Source organism: Cricetulus griseus, assembly GCF_003668045.3.
Source record: "Cricetulus griseus strain 17A/GY chromosome 1 unlocalized genomic scaffold, alternate assembly CriGri-PICRH-1.0 chr1_1, whole genome shotgun sequence".
NCBI classification, from domain to species: Eukaryota; Metazoa; Chordata; class Mammalia; order Rodentia; family Cricetidae; genus Cricetulus; species Cricetulus griseus.
In genome coordinates, this window is record NW_023276807.1 from 49,407,061 (window position 1) to 49,421,977 (window position 14,917).

Here is a 14,917-nt window from a genome sequence, read left to right on the forward strand (position 1 = left end):
TCCATGGCACTCTGTTGGTGAGGCTCTGTTGGTGGGCAAAGGTGTCATGGCCAAGTTTCACAGCAGGTGGGGAGACCTAGGTTCTGGGCCAGGGGCCCATAGATAGCATACTCCATCACGCATTTACCTGGTGTTTTAACAGAGTGCATTGCTTAAAGCCTTGTTAAAATTACTACACATATGTTAGCAAATGATCTTACATGTGGGGGGATGAGGCACTATCTGAAGCTGGGGAGCAGGGCACATTTGGGTAGAAGGGGACGCTCACATCAATGCATTGAAGTTAAGTGAATTCCAGTTAGAAGTTTCATAACCAGGTCAGGTGACATAGCTCAGACCAGGGCAGGGGACACAGCTCAGATAGACAGTTCTTGTCTTACATGTCTGAGGTCCTGGATTCAGTTCCCAGGGTTTAAAAACAGCAACAAGAAACTCACTAACACACAGAAGAAGTTTCATAACTGATATTAGTATTCACTTTGCACTGCAATGAGCTCTCTACCCTGCCTTACTCTGTAACAAAGGAACATCCTCTAGCCACCATGCCTTCCAGTTACAACCACTATAAAGGAAGGAGTTAAATGATGTCCACATCTGGTTAAAAATCAGTTGATTTTAACCATAAAATTATATGTGCTTATCATGGCCAGCATGATACCTTGAAGTATATACACTTGGTAGAAGGGTTAGGTTTTGCTGGTTATCATTTTGTGGCATGAATGCATATTTCAAGAACGCACTATATCATCAGTAAACATGGTGTGCAGTACATCTCGTGTTCCTTAATCCTACCCAACTGTGAGTGTGTGTCCTTTGGCTAACATCTCCTGACATCAGATTCTTAATCTGAAGCCTGATAATGTGCATCAGAAAAACTATAAGCAGAATGACACACCAGTTTTTGAGGGGAAATATCTAGGGAATTTATTGGATTCTCCATTTCCAAACCCAAGAAACTATGAATCACGGGATGACCCAATCTCTAAATCCCATCTGACATTACCCATTGCATGTTTCTCCATGTTTGCATATTTTGAATACCATTTTACTTGATTAGAAAGTTTTATATTCTATTCCATGTTTGGGGTTTGTAAAGACTTCCAGTTGGCAAGGCTGGCTGGACTCAGTGTGATGTAAAAACTACGTTCCCTTCTGCAATTCCAAAAGCTTTCTATGAAAGTGGTTTCTGTCTGCACCCATAGCAGCAGAAAATACAAAAAAAAAACTTATTGTAATAAACCACTTATATGTCAGCAAAAGGATTTTGAAATGGTGTGAAATTAAACATATTTGGGCTTTGTACTTAACATTTTTTTTTGTCTTGTGTTTTGCTTTTGAGATAGGGTTTCTTTGTGTAACAGCTCTGGCTGTCCTAGAACTCACTTTGTAGACCAGACTGGCCTTGAACTCACAGAGATCTGCCTGCCTGCCTATGCCTCCTAAATACTAAATACACCAATGCCTAGCATACTTAATATGTTTTTAAAATAGTTAGACAAGTGGTTCTCAACCTTCCTAATGCTTCAACCCTTTAGTACAGTTCTTCATGTTGTGGCAACTCCAATCATAAAATTATTTTCTTTGCTACTTCATAACTGTAACTTTGCTAGTGTTCTGAATTGTAATGTAAATGTCTAATATGTAGGATATTTAATATTTGACCCCTAAAGGGGTTGTGATAAACAGGTTGAGAACCACTGAATTATACAATTATAATTAGTTTTGCCAGTATAATATTCTGATGCTGATCTTGGTCTATTATTTTTAAAGTAGACCAAAGCTAAGCATGATAGCAAATGTATGTAATCCTAGCACTCAGGAGGCAAAGGACAGTCTAATCCATGTAGCAAGTTCTAGACCAGCCAGGGACACATAGCTAGATCTTGTCTCAAACAAACAAAAGAGTAGCCTGGGGAGATATGGGGAAGTCAGAGAAAATATACTTCCAAGATGCGAGTCTATCAACATGTAAGTAACCTGACTATAATAAATTCAGAATGATCAGATTACCCCTGCCCAGTTAATATCAGTAATGCAAAAGACCTGTTCACACACACATACACACACACACACACACACACACACACACACACACACACACACACACCCTCAGACATCTACCTGGTGGATGCTTTCAAGAGAAAACATTAGGAAAAGCCTGCTAGTGTGAGCACACAGCACCAAGTTGCTTTAGATAATGACTTAGATGGATTGAGAAATGGTACCTGGGGGCAAATACTCAGACACTGTCTGAGTATTGCCTAGGTGCTGAGTCAGTGTGTTGGATTCTGTTTCCTGGCCAGTCTCAATGACCAAGAGCCTTGGCCATGAGGTACAAGAGAGACAGATACCACACCCACAAAAGCATAAAAACCTGGCCCTGCAACTGTGGAGAGCTGTTTATTTTTATTTGAAAAGAGGTCCATGTTGGGTTGGAGGGATGGTTCAGTGTGGAAGAGCACTGACTACTCTTCCAGGGAACCCAGTAGTGATTATCAGTTCCGATGTGACAGCTCACACCTATCTGTAATTCCAGCCCCCCTCCACCCCCAGGTGGGATCCAATGCCCACTCTAGCCTCCAAGGGCACTAGGCAGAACATTCATAGAGATAAAATAAATAATTTTAAGTGTTTTATCTTGAGTCAAGGTTGGAGTCACAGGCTGATAAGCCCATTTGGTTAGGGAGGTTGAGGCAGGAAGAACACAAACCCAAGGCCTGCTGGGCTACACTGTGGGTTTGAGGCTGGTTGCCTGGGCAACTGAGCAAGACATATACAAAAAATAAAAATGAAGTAAGTCAAGATGGCCAAGAGGTCAAAGGAAACAGGCAAAAGGAGTTGAAGCTGTAGCTCAGCAGCACAGTGTTTGTCTAGAGTGTGTGGAACCTCGTGTTCCATCCCCAGTGCTGGAAACAACAAGAAAGAGCAGTGCTTGTCACAGCGCTTTTGTTTAACACTTTACAAAGAGTTGAATTTCAACATTGGGATCTGTGATTGTGCAGCTCTTAGTCTTTTGAAAAGTGTCCTGCCACATACTGTGCATGTATCTTTGCCTCCAGACAATTCAGAGAATCCACAAATAAAAACCAGATAACACAACTACAAACAATATGAAACAATGGGATAAACACAGGCAAGGTACTAAACAACGGAATATTACCTGTATGAAAGGAAATTCTGGCCTGGGCATGGTGGTGGCACATACCTGCAATTCCTGCACTTGGGAGATGGAATCAGGAGGATTCCAAGTTCAAGGCATACTTGTGTGACAGACTGAGGTCAAGCCTTGCCTGCATTGTTTCACAAAACCCTATTGTTACGATAAATCTTTCTGCCAAAAGCCGCCTGAGCCCTACTGCCACATGTGCGCTTTTCGCCAGCTGCCCGCCTGAGTTAGGGCCCAAATTAATACACAGAGAGACTTGTATTAGGTTCAAAGCTGCTTGGCCAGTGACTAGAATTCTCATCTGTTAGCTTAGTCTTAACTATCATAAATCTATATATTTTATAAGACTTGTCTTATCGGACGCCTTATTGGTGTCCCTCCTTCAGGTGGCTCAAATCCTGTCGCTGGAGCAGGAGCAGAGGGGAAAGGGTGACACTTCCTTTTTCTCTTTACTAAATATGAGTCTCCTTGCTATGTCACTTCCGGCCTGGATCACCACTTCTCTACTACATTGCCCAGAATCCTCTTTGACTCCTAGTCCTGTCTAACTTGCTGCCATTGGCCAAACAGTATTTTATTCAACAATCAATAAGATAAACATACACAGAAGTACTTTCCCCATCACCCTATCATGCAAAATAAAATAAAAGATAAAGTATTCCAAAACCTGGTACAGCAGAGCTGAGCCTTGGAAACTTCATGCCAAGTAAAATAAGCCAGTCATTAAAAAATAAACTACTGGGATGGTTCCTACACATGAGATGCTGAGAGTTATCAGGTTCACACACACAACACAGCAGTGATCATGGTATTCCAGTAGAGGAAGGGAGGCTGGGAGTTAGTGTTTAATGGGTGCAGAGACTCAGTTTGAGAGAATGAAAAAGAAAGTTCTAGAGATGGATAGCAAGCAAGGTTTGCACCACAGAATCAATGGACTTACTGCTGCAGAGTTGTACATTTAAACACAACTAAAAAGGGACTGGAACTGTAGCTCAGCTGGTAGCATACACCAAATGGCCTAGCACTCAGGAATCCCTTGGTTTATACTCAGCATCAGATACACACCTGGTGTGGTGGTGCATGCCTATAATCCCAGCACAATGTCATTCTTAACTATGTGAGGAGTCTGAGGCCAGCCTGGACACATGAGAACCCTGTCTCAAAAAAGAAACTGTAAAAAAAAAAAAAAGTAGTTTTTAAAAGTTGCTAGATATAGTTCAATCGATGGAGTTCCAGCATAGCATACCAAAAGCCCTGAGTTCCATCCCCACACCTTCTAAGTTAGGATAGTGGCACACGGGCTGCAATCCCAGCCACTGCAGTGGTAAAATCAACAAGATCAGGAGTTCAAGGTGATCCCCAACCTCAGCCAGCTTCTGGCCTACCCAGGGTGCATAAGACTCTGTCCTAAAAATAAGCCACTGTTTAGAAAGGGAGGGGGGAGTATGAAGAGAGAAAGAGAAAGGACGAAGGGAGAAAGGGAGAGGGAAGATGGTAAAAGGAGAGAGCAAAAGGAAAAAATCAGGAGACAATAAGGAACAAAAACTAGATGTGCCTTGATATGAGTGGAATATCTTTAAAGGCTCTGTCTTTTACTAGTTCATAATGAATTATTTATGGGTGAAACGATTTCCACCTGCTACTTCAGGATAACTGGGTGGGGAACAACAATGGACAAAGGAGACAGGTGAACTGACTAAATGTAAAAAAGAGAAACTAAGAGAATTCAGCTTTAAGCAATGACTCCTGCAAGTAGGCTAGCCCTTTCTTCTGTTTGTTACAATTTACATGTAAATCTACAGACTTGAGATTCTCACAGGTGAAAAACTAGTCTGTTGAAGCAGCAGGTGACTCAGTCAGTTGCTATAACTGCTCTTTCAAGAATGAAGTCCCTAGTCTGAATCAGGTAAGTCACAAAATTGCTGCCTCAGCAAAAATACATTGTTTTTCAAGATGTCAACAGTTGGTGTCATTTATATTGAACCTTCATTTAATTTTTAAAAATTAGATTATACTACCCAATTCTATTATGTAACTAGTGGAACCTTTGTGCTACACCTATAACAGACATATTCAAAGTCCCATTTTATTGGTGGATTTCCAAGTATTACTGGGAAGGACATGACCCAAAAAAGACGTCACAGCTCCATGCTTTTGGCAGGAATTCTCTGTTATTAGGGACAGTGGTTCCAAACTTCATATGTGGTATGGAGCCCTCTGGTTACTTCACCAGGTGAATCCTGGAGGCCATCCCCAGAGATGCTTATTTATTTGATTTGGGGTGTATGAAGCCTGTAAAGTGCAAGAAAGACAAAGGTCATCAGACAAGTGATACAGTTCATTTGTCTCCCAACTCAATCCCTGGGACTGGAGTCCAAGAAAGAGCTAAAACCAGTGGGCCAGGGAAGAACGATTGCAAGATTTCTCTGTAGTTCTAAATGCTTTGAACTATTTCAATAGCAGCATTAATACTCCTATGTGGCATACTTATCCCAGGTTATCTCTTAGAAGATTTCTTTTTTAGAATATAAGATACAAGCTAAATTGGGCCAAACAAGGCAAAGGATGTCACGGTGACAGACAGCAAGCACCCAGGATAAAGTGAGTGATATACTTTTAAAATGTAACAAACTATAAAACTGTGAAGTGCATTTCTTATTAATCAAATTTTAACACGATAGTGCCAAGAAAGGCAAAAGTACTTATCCATATGACATAAATTGCCTCAAAAATAATTCTGATAAAACACAAAGATGTTTACGTTTATTTCAGAGGTGTGATTTCATCACCAATCACTCTCACTGCCGAATGAACGTGATGATTCATGCCTGAGAGTTCTACCTATTCTGATTCGCACAATCCATAGTGCCACAGAGCTATCCAACCCATTGTTAGTCATTCAACAGGTGAGTAAATGCTGACTGGCCAGTAGCTAGGCAGGAAGTACAGGCAGGGCTACCAGACTAGAAATTCTGGGAAGAGGAAGACAGAGTCTTGGGGTTGAGGGGTAGAGGAGGAGGGGCAGCCATGTGGCTGTCGGGAAGGTAGGATACCTAGGCATTTTCCGGTAAGCCAAGAGCATATGGAGATATACATATTAATAAAAATGGGTTAATAATTAAGAGACAGCTATTGGCCAAACTGTTTATAACTAATAGAAGCCTCTGTGTATTTACTTGGGACTAAATGGCTATGGGACCAGGCAGGATAGAAACTCTGTCTTCATGCTCTCATATGAAGAGCACCACCATAAATGACTAGATTTCCTATTAACTTCTCACAAGTGATTGACATTTGGTTGACTTGCTTAATTGTGACAAATAACCCAGATAACATTGAAAATTATATACAAACAAAGACTTAAAAAATCAGCAAGAAGAAAAATCTCATTGGGTTAGTAGGTAAAGGCACTTACTCTTAAGTGACAACCTCAGTTTAATCCCCAGAAACCACCAGGGTAGAAGATAACAAATGCCCACAAGTTATCATGTGACTTCCACCTGTGTATGCACACACATATATACACACACCATAAACACACAAGCATATAAATATCAAAATTTTAAAAGAAAGAGGAAGAAGCATAGGAAGCCACTTCTCTAAGAGTTAAGACTAGAAACCGGCACACCCAATGACTCAACCCTTGATCCTCTTGGACTCTGCAGTTCCCACTGTCCCTTCCCTGGCTATGGATCCCCTTCATATCTTGCCACTAGATTGCTTAAGACATTCCAGGGAGTCATTTCCCCCTGCTTGGCTGCAGGCTATGGGCTGCAGGCTCTCAGAAGCCACCAGACTGGTGTCATCATTTAACACCCCCATTTAGGCAACTCCCTCGATTCCTCCTGTTTAGTCTGGCTTGTTGGGTGTTGCCCACAAAACAGTTTGACTAATCAGTCTGCCAGGTATCAATGCTTTTGTCATCTGTGAAGTGAGTTACCACTTTGGTTTAATGCTTCTGTCCCTCCTTGCTCTCTAATGTCTTCACCTATGCTTGTTCCCCAAGTTGAGACTGCTGTATAAAATTCTGCTTGCTTTCTTTCTGCAAATATATTCTATATTCTTTATTAAGAGTGAAAAAAAAGAGTCATACCACAGGGAAACTTGAAATGTTTCCAAAATGCTAGTCCACTGTGTAGATGCCCAGGGTAAGGAGGCCTTTGTTCTCTGCAGCTGGGGAATTAGACCAAAGACACAGAACTTCAGGCCATCACTCATGGAAGGAATATTTTCAGTGTACCAGATATGGTTCATGTGTCTAATGTTTTGAGATATTTGTTTACACTGTGAAGATATGTCACTGTGATTGGTTTAATAAAGAGCTGAATGGCCAATAGCTAGGCAGGAGAGAATAGGCAAGATTTCTAGGAAGAAAAAGGAAGAGGAGGAGGAATCCAGGCTTTCAGATTTTGCCAGCAGACTCAGAGCAAGTCAGATGTGCCATAATGAGAAGAGGTAACTGAGTCATGTAGCACAATGTAGATCAATAAAAACAGGTTAATTTATGAGAGCTATTGAGACAAGCCTAAGTTAATGGCCAGACTTTCATAATTAATAAGAAGTCTCTGTGTCAATATTTGGGGGTTGGTGATCCAAAGACAGTCCCACGAGTAAGCTTGCTACAGTCTGGCTTTTTAAACTAATGCTTATCTGAGGTGGGGCAGTGAAGTGTCTTGGGGTTAAGAGTGCTTTCTTCCTTCATGGCCTGATAACCCAAGTTCAAGCCCCAGCTACCATGTTGGAAGGAGAGAACCAGCTGTTGAAAGTTTTCTTATGGCCTCCCTGCATGCACACACACAACAACAACAATAAATAAATAAATAAATAAATAAATAAATAGTAAAGCTTATTTAGAATTATTTTGCATTTATAGAAAAATCACAAAGAAAATACAAAATCTACATATATCCCATATCCAGCTTCTGTTAGTGTCTTACCTCAGCATGGTTCCAACATTACAATGAGTGGAATGGAATGATAGCACATCACTAACCATGAACCGTGATTGACAAAACTTTGTGCCTATTTCTCTGGCTTTTGCCTACTGCATTTTTTTCTGTTCTGGAATCCCTTCTGAGAAGATTAATCTTGACTGTCAATTTGATGAGATTTAAAATCGCCATAGAAACAAATCTCTGGGCATATCTTCGAAAGAGTTTTGAGACTGGGTTAACTGGGGTGAGAAGACCCACCCTAAATGCAGCACCACTTCCTGGGCTGATGTCTTTAGCTACATAAAAAAGAGAGAGAGAGCTGAGCCCCAGTGTTCAACCCTCTCTGCTTCCCGACTGCCCATGCGATGTGCTGTCTCATGTTCCTGCAGCTGTAACTCCCCCATGACTGACTGTTCCTCAAGCTGAATAGAAGCAAACCCTTTCTTTCTAAAGTGGCTTTGCCTACAACAACACATGCAGTTAAGTGACATACCATCCCAGATACATATAGTCACCATGTCTCCTTAGAATCCTTCCAACTCTGACAGATACTCTTCTTTCTTACTTACTTTTTATGTTCTTGTCTTTTATAAAGAATAACACATTATAGCCCAGGCTGCCATTGAAGTCATATTCCTTCAGGTGCAGCCAACAAGTGCTGGAGTTATAGGTATTGCCACCATGTCTAGCTTTAGGCTTGATTTCTTTTTGGATGATTTCAAAGAGTTTCAAAGGATGCCCCTCAGTGGGATTTGTCTAGTGTTTCTCTCATCAGACTTCAGCTAGTAAGTATTCCTATAAGGAAGCCCCCAAAGGCAAGATGCCATTGTTTCCCCATCTTACTAAGACTACCTTGCATCCACATGACCTGTCACTGTTAGGTGACCTCTAGTCACTTGGCTGAGGAAGTGCTTGTCAAATTTCTGTCCCCTCTATTTCTATTCTGAACTCTTGGGAAGGAAGCTACTCCATAGCCCACACTTAAGTTGCAAGGAGCTATGCATACCTCCTTGAGGCATGCATATATAAATTCTGTGAAATTCCTGTTTAGTCATTTACTTATAATAGTATGGACTCAAAGTTTTTTAATACGTTGAATTATTATCCATCACTTCTTCAGCTTCACAGGCTTTCAATGTTTAGGCCTTTTGACAAACTCCCTTGTGTTTAGAAGGTTGGAAAGAAGGGGAAACCCTTCTTTAGTCTTTCCTCCTACATGATGCTCCATCCAACCTCTTCTTATAATTACCTTCCCCAATCCTAGAATCAGTTATGTCTCTAAGGATTCCACAGTCCCTTCCTGAGGGAAGTCCCAGAAGTCGCCTGGTTGCTAACTATGCATGTTGCTACTGAGTGCCCTCACCTCAGAACAAAATGAAAAAGGAAATTTGTATACGCAAAGTAATATGCACACATCTCAACTAATATTTCTACATGTAGCTTTTCACCTCCATATTAAGTTAACATATTTTCATAGAGATGTGGTCATCCTTCAATCACCACCTCCACCATGCTAGGTACCTTCCTTCATTCCCAGTGAGACACCTGGCTCTCACCCTCCACTATCTGTTTAATTAAGTGGTCAATTCTAGTAGCTACTCTAGCCATATGAAAATTATTGTTGGTAGATAGAAGGCAGTTTTATCAAATGTAGTCATTCCATGATGTCTCAAAGACATTATTTTGTATGCCCATTGGTGTCATTGGGTAATTCTGTTAACCATAGAGAAGGGGAGATAAGAAAGCAGAGCCAGTGTTCTCCACCCAGCATGCCCTACAGTGGAAGGCTTGCGAGAGAAAAACTCGTGTGTTTGTTTTGAATTTCAGCTCAGTAGAAATTTCATTTCTATGAAAATTTTGTCTCATGTAGCAGGCTTTCTTTTGGGCCATCAACCAGCTCCCAAATCATGATATAAAGAGTTGTTATTAGTTATGCATGCTTGGCCTTAGCTTATGCTCATTTCTTAGTAGCTCTTATAACTTAATTCAACCTGTCTCTATTCATCTACATTTTGCCTTGTGGCTTTTTACCTTCCTTTCCTACTGTATGTCCTACTTCCCTGCTTACTGTGTCTGACTGGCTCCAGGTGCCTCCCCCAGTCTCTTCTCTCGTCTCTTAAGCCTAGATCCCTCCTCCTAGTTAGTCTCTCTGCCCACCAGGCCTGCCTATCCCTTTTCTACCTGTTGGCCATTCAGCTTTTTATTAGACCAGTCAGGTGCCCTAGGCAGACAAGGTCAAACAGCAATGCATCTTTACATCATTAAACAAATGCAGCATAAACAAATGTAACACATCTTTACATAGTTAAACAAATACAGCATAAGCAATGCAACACACCTTTACATAGTTAAATATTCTACAACATAAACAAATGTAACACATCTTTACATAGTTAAAGTAATATTCTACAACATAAACAAATGTAACACATCTTTACATAGTTAAACAAATGCATCATAAGCAATGCAACACACCTTTACATAGTTAAATATTCTACAACATAAACAAATGTAATACATCTTTACATAGTTAAAGTAATATTCTACAACATAAACAAATGTAACACATCTTTACATAGTTAAACAAATGCATCATAAGCAATGCAACACACCTTTACATAGTTAAAGTAATATTCCACAACAGTCTCAGGTTTTTTTTTCTTCCTGAGAATGCAGTCTTTGCCACAATACTCACTCCCTTCCCTCCCCACTACACTGACTGAGGCAGTATCCACCTTCATAGAGCCAAGGTGAGAAACCTCAGTGGTTCATCATGAGATGGAAGGCTGGAGGGCACAGCAGGAAGGAGGCAACACATAGCTGCTGGCAGACTTAAGCCATTAATAGAAGAGGAAGAAAGAACCATGGGAGATGAGTGGGCTGTTACTGCCCACCCTTTTCGAGGTCAACAACTCCACTAAACTATGCCCCTGTCTATTAAATCCACTGTCTTTTAAAAATTAACTCATCCGCACACACACTCTCTCTTACATACTCACACACACTCTTATACACTCATACACATAACACACACACTCACACACTCCCTTACAGACTCACAGACTCACACACACACACACACACACACACACACACACACACACACACACACACACACACCTTCTCTTTGAGGGTCTTGATGTTACTCTGGGTTGGGGATAAAGGTTGTGCTTTATAGAAAGAGTGGAAATGGAGGACAGCAGCTAAAAGTAGCTAGGTGTCCAGTTCAGATGGTTACCTAGCAACAGTTTCAGATCAAAGCTGCAGCTCTGAAGCCTGACTGAGCTGCACACTCACCCAGCTAAGTATCTCACTTGTATGGTTTTAATCAGAACTACCTTTGGTGTTATAGGGGCTCACATTCAACTGACTGACTCTCATCTCAATTGTCTGACAAACTGATTGAGCCGCATTTATAGGAAACCACTCAGGTTATGAGGGAGCAATCTGACCATATTTATAGCTAAAACAAATAACTTTCAAAGTTCCTAGATGCTGGAACATAGCAACGATGTAACAAGTAGATACTTTTTAAAATCCACTTTTAAGTAAGAAAATTAGCAGTTTGCTTAAAATCACAGAATGAGTCAGAAAAGTTGAAGCAGGTGTTAAAGAAAATAATTCACTGCAGTTAAATATTACTCAAAGAGAACTCTTGCTGACTCCCAAGATTTCAATTCTTTGTTTACTTCCAGGAAACTAAAGCAAATGTCTATAAAAGGATAAAAGCAGGAGCCACTGCTGCTGAGATGTGTGGTGTTTGCACTCTGTCATTAAAACACCTTTCTTTTATTAAGCCTTTTCCCCTATGTACACCCATTTTATGCCCATATTTCAAAAATAGAACAAATATTTCATTTGTTTGATTTTGTTGTAGTAGATCTGAACTCGAACCAAATCTAAAAGAAAGCCTCTTGAACAAGTTAAAGTCCTACAGGCTATGTTAGGAATAGAATTTCCACATAAAAGCAAGTTCAGGGGTCTTAAGCAGATACTTTCTAGACCACATTCCATAGAATAATTATGAATAATACCTAATAGTGGAAACAGCCCAAGAGTCTATCAGTAGGAACCAGAATAAACAAACATATGCATACATACATATATATGCACAAATTATAGACTATTATTCAGCCTTAAAATGGAAGGGAATTTGACACATGCCACAGCATGAAAGAACCTTGAAGATACTATGATGTGTGAAACTTACTGCTGGGGGCTGAAAGGAGGGGACACGGGGAAATGTCTTATGGTAGCAGAGTTTTGATGGGAAAGGTTCCGTGATTGACAGTGATGGCTGCACACCAAGGTGAACAGACAATGACAATCAACTGGATATGGTTAAACCGGTAAATTTTACATTGTGCATAGTTTACTACAATAAAAGAAATACAATGTGCTCATTTGGTCCACACAGAAATTGTCCTTAATCTATAATGTTCTGAATTTTGTCTTACAGGGAAAGAAAGATCTGCCAGAGACCCTCTGTATTTGACCCACCCATTCAACACAGAACACCTAACACAACAGATGCATCTATGAACTCACCAAGACTGTAACAGCAAGCATAGGTTCAACTTAGACAGAGTCCTAGCACTGGGAGGAAGAAGTAGACATGGACTCCTACCCCTAGACAAGCTGCTCCAATTGATATCCACTTGCAAAAGAAAAATTATTTTTTTCCAGCAGAGTCTTACTGGGCATATAAACCATATATCAGGGTAGGTCCCAGACTCAGTTCAATACAAAACAAATCCAATGGTATTTTTACCTACTTTTCCTCTCATTTTGCTTTGTTTGGGCATTTTTTGTCTTAATGATTGTCTTACTTAGGGTTTTCACTGCTGTGAGGAGACACCATGACCACATCAACTCTTACAAAGAAACCATTTAATTGGGGTGGCTCACTTACAGTTTCAGAGGTTCAGTTATCATGGTGAGGAACATTGCAGCATGCAGGCAGATGTGGTGCTGGCTACATTTTGGCTTCCAGGGAACAGGAAGTTGACTGCTATACAGGGTGGTATCCTGAGCATAGGAAACATCAAAGCCCACTCCCACATGACACATTTCCTCCAACAAGGCCATACCCACTCCAAAAAAGCCACATCTTCTAATAATGCCACCCCCTATAAGATTATGTGGGCCAATTACATTCAAATTACCACAATAATCTTTTTTAATCATTTTAATTTGAATTAGAAACAAGATTGTTTTACATGACAATCCCAGTTCCCTTCTCTCTTTTGATTATACATTTTGATTTCCATTTTTGTGTGGTACAAGGTTGTCTGTGTGTCTCAGTTTTTTTCTAGGTTTTGTTTTTATTTGTTTTTTAAAGAGAGAAAGAAAAGATGTGGAGTTGGTGGGGGAGGTGGAAGAATCTAAGAGGAGTTTGAGAAAGGGAAATTGTCATCAAAATATGCCACATGAAAGAAATTTCCAATAAAAACTATGAAACGTTTTTAAAAAAGAATTACTCCTTCTTTTGATATATGAATATATGTTTATCTTTTTCTGATTGAAAAAATCAAGTGTATAAATTATAAAAAAATCAAAAAATTCATGGAGGCCAAAAATATCCTATGAGGAATGCTGCAATATCTTTCAGTGGTCTCTCCCAGCAGCGTGGTAGACCAGATGTCTTCTTCCACAGTGCCATGCTCATTAGAGCTGTCTGTTTTGATGGTTCCTACAGGTCAGGCCCCAGGCTTCTCTGAGCTTCTCCATCCACGAACTTCCTTGCCTTTTGGTTGTGTTCAGCCAACTGCCCTGCTTCAGGAGCCTCAGAAGGACTCACTTTCAGGGGAGAATTCGGTGTTTTCTTTTAGCACCATTTAAAATCACATCTTGAAAGAATGATTTTAATATAAACTGTTTATTTGGGAGGCAATCCCAAGAAAAGTTGGTAAGCAACTGAGAAAGCGAAAGAGAATAGAGAAGCCAGGAAGGGGGTTGAGGATTACCAAGCAAGTTTTCCTTAAGGACAGCTGGAGTTTAATGTCTGGGGAAATCTCAGGAGGTGAAGAGTACTTGAAGATGGGATTTGAGGGGTATCTATTAGCAATTCCAGTCCTTTACTAAGGCCTTCTCCAGAATGAGTGCATTAAAATGCCAGCAGTGAGAGGCTGCAGGAGGAACTGCACATTGAGTTGGGAGAAGAGCACAGAAAGATTGTGGATACCCACAGCTTTTTTTTTTTTTTCACAATAAAGCTTGCTTGGGCAAGAAAGGGCTGGAGCATAGAGATAGCTTATTAGAATAGTGTTATACTGGGGTTCTTGAAGTTTTCTCCATCTATAAGACCTGATTATAGTTCTCTCCCCATCCCCACCCCCACCCATGTGCACTTGCACACACGCACGTGTGTGTGTGTGTGTGTGTGTGTGTGTGTGTGTGTGTGTGTGTGTATTTAGTGATCGAGGACATTGTTTTGTAGCCTGGCCTAAATTCAAGGTCCTTCTGCCTCAGCCTTCTCAGTGCTGGGATTATAGGTGTTCACCACCACACTTAGCTGGCTAAGACAGACAGACAGACAGACACACACACACACACACACACACACACACACACACACACACACACTGTGTCTTCAGTCATCCAGTCATATCTGAATATTCCTTCCAGCTGTCAACCTCTCTGTTTGTAGTTGGAGCCAGGAGACATTCCTTCAAAGATCAGCTCTGCACCAAGGGAGGAAGGACTCCCCTGAGCATGAACACCTTTGTTGACAAGAAGACACATGGTCCTGCTTTGTGCCCCAGCAGGTTCAGCCTTAGAGACATTCAAATTAGAATCAGCATTCTTATGGCAGAAA

At 40.7% G+C, this 14,917-nt stretch overlaps 1 long non-coding RNA gene across 1 annotated transcript; it reads left to right on the forward strand.

Annotated features, from left to right (window-relative positions):
- Window positions 1-4,677: 4,677 nt before the first annotated feature.
- On the forward strand, window positions 4,678-12,970 carry LOC118239721. Its single transcript, XR_004772558.1, has 3 exons — window positions 4,678-5,767; window positions 5,939-6,072; window positions 12,560-12,970. It is a non-coding gene; the product is annotated as an uncharacterized LOC118239721 (long non-coding RNA).
- Window positions 12,971-14,917: the final 1,947 nt, after the last annotated feature.